This window comes from Limulus polyphemus, unplaced genomic scaffold (assembly GCF_000517525.1).
Source record: "Limulus polyphemus unplaced genomic scaffold, Limulus_polyphemus-2.1.2 Scaffold8058, whole genome shotgun sequence".
Lineage (NCBI taxonomy): Eukaryota > Metazoa > Arthropoda > Merostomata > Xiphosura > Limulidae > Limulus > Limulus polyphemus.
In genome coordinates, this window is record NW_013673668.1 from 27,356 (window position 1) to 29,839 (window position 2,484).

Consider the following 2,484-nt stretch of genomic DNA (forward strand, 5'->3'; position numbering starts at 1 on the left):
TGTTTGCCCCAGGGCTCGTGCTGGCTCTCGATGTTCCTGCTGACGAGGACTTGGATTGTCTATTTCCACCTCCTGAATTTACTGTACCTTCCTGTTTCTCGACTGAACAATCAGTTAGGCCTAACTCTGTCTTTTTTTGGATTTGTTTCTCAGGTATGTAATGTTTTATCCCTTTCTCCTATTACTTATGAGCCAAGTCAGTTCTTACTACATGACCAATCTTCCTACCCTTTTTGATTTCCTTCCTCCTCTTGATACTTGGGTTCATGCTGATTAATTTACCTCGCAATTAAGCCATGGGTTTAGCATGTCTTGCCTCCTCGAGGGCTTCAGATCAGTTTGCGCTTTCCTACCATTGTGCTGATTGTCCCTTTTTGAACCAACAGTTGTTAGATTCCATATTGTCTTTTATGGTATGTTTCTTCTCTACACCTCCTCTTTGAGGCTCTCCATGGAAATCCTGAGGTGTTTTCTGGGATATCCTTTTCATTCTTTCCTCCCCACTAGTTCGTTTGTCATCTTCAGTTCTGGCTTTGCATACGTGGTTTCTCTGTTATTGGGGCCTTTTAGATCGTGATGCAGATTTGGCTCGGGTCGATTTACCATCAACTTACCTTCGGGATTTATGTATGGCCCCATTTCAGTGGCGATATGTTTTTGACAGCATCCCAGAAACAATTGAATCACGGGTGACATTGGTCCAACAACAGTCTATCCCTACTAATATTGTTACACGTTTGTCTCAGTCAGAGCCGGATATGCTTCATTTACCGTTTCCCATCCTTTCCCTTCCAAACCCTTACCTGTCCCTTCTTCTTTTTGGGATGACTCTTCTAGTCCTTCTTGTTTTTTTCAATGATGCTCCTCAAGTTGCCACCGGTACTGGTGACTACCCAGTGGGTTCTGGTACGATAGGAGCTCAGCTTGTCAATTTCTTATCGCTGGGGTTCCTTCATCAATGAATTTTTAAGGTTTTATCAGAAGGAATCCTGATCCCCTTTCTTTCTCCTCCTGCTGTGTCTCCTTTACCTATTTTCTTCCCTCCTTCTAGGAATCTTGTGACCAGTCAGCATCTGTCGGAAGTGATTCGGGAATTGTCTTCACTAGGATAAGGAACCTTCAAAAGAACTTCTTATCAAATATCAACATATATATATCAGAAATAAGAAGTAACTTTTAAATTAATGAAGCAACTTGGGCAGAACAAAGTAACACAATCTCAAAAAAACAACATAAAAGAAAATTAAAACTTTAATGATTAGAGTAATTTGAATCATGTGTAAGATAAGCTTACTGTTAATGATGCATAAGATTTTCCCAGTCATATATCAAGTTACTAGTTCGATACATTATCTGTAATCTGAGAATTCATGGTTTATATAAAAATATTAACTTTAATGATTAGAGTAGCTTGAATCATGTGTAAGATAAGCTTACTGTTAATGATGCATAAGATTTTACCAGTTATATATCAAGTTACTAGTTCGATACATTATCTGTAATCTGAGAATTCATGGTTTGTATAAAAATATTAACTTTAATGATTAGAGTAGCTTGAATCATGTATAAGATAAGCTTACTGTTAATGATGCATAAAATTTTACCAGTTATATATCAAGTTACTAGTTCGATACATTATCTGTAATCTGAGAATTCATGGTTTGTATAAAAATATTAACTTTAATGATTAGAGTAGCTTGAATCATGTGTAAGATAAGCTTACTGTTAATGATGCATAAGATTTTACCAGTTATATATCAAGTTACTAGTTCGATACATTATCTGTAATCTGAGAATTCATGGTTTGTATAAAAATATTTTGTTTTTAAATTACCACTCAATGTATTAAGATTTCTTTGCTATCTATGTAAGAAAGCTAATATATATTTATATTTTGCTTTTAAATTATCACTTTATCTATTGAGATTTCTCTTCTTTCGGTGTCAGATATTCTTATATTTTGTTTTTAAAATACCGTTTTATGTAACGGAGGAAGCAGGTTTAGACTTTTTTCATCTAAGGTCTATTTTACTGTGGTTGGTGTGATGCTATAATGTTTTATGTGTATTGGGGGTGGGTTCTGTAATATATTACTATAACAGGTTTAGACTTTTTTCATCTAAGGTCTATTTTACTGTGGTTAGTGTGATGCTATAATGTTTTATGTGTATTGTTGGTGGGTTCTGTAATATATTACTATAACAGGTTTAGACTTTTTTCATCTAAGGTCTATTTTACTGTGGTTGGTGTGATGCTATAATGTTTTATGGGTATTGTTGGTGGGTTCTGTAATATATTACTATAACAGGTTTAGACTTTTTTCATCTAAGGTCTATTTTACTGTGGTTGGTGTGATGCTATAATGTTTTATGGGTCTTGTTGGTGGGTTCTGTAATATATTACTATAACAGGTTTAGACTTTTTTCATCTAAGGTCTATTTTACTGTGGTTGGTGTGATGCTATAATGTTTTACGGGTATTGGG

At 35.0% G+C, this 2,484-nt stretch overlaps 1 protein-coding gene across 1 annotated transcript in view; it reads left to right on the plus strand.

The window, feature by feature from the left end:
- Positions 1–2,484, plus strand: part of LOC111083062 — a gene marked incomplete at both ends in the record, with an annotated part of 30,246 nt that overhangs the window by 26,785 nt on the left and 977 nt on the right. The gene's annotated exons all lie outside the window — the stretch shown is intronic.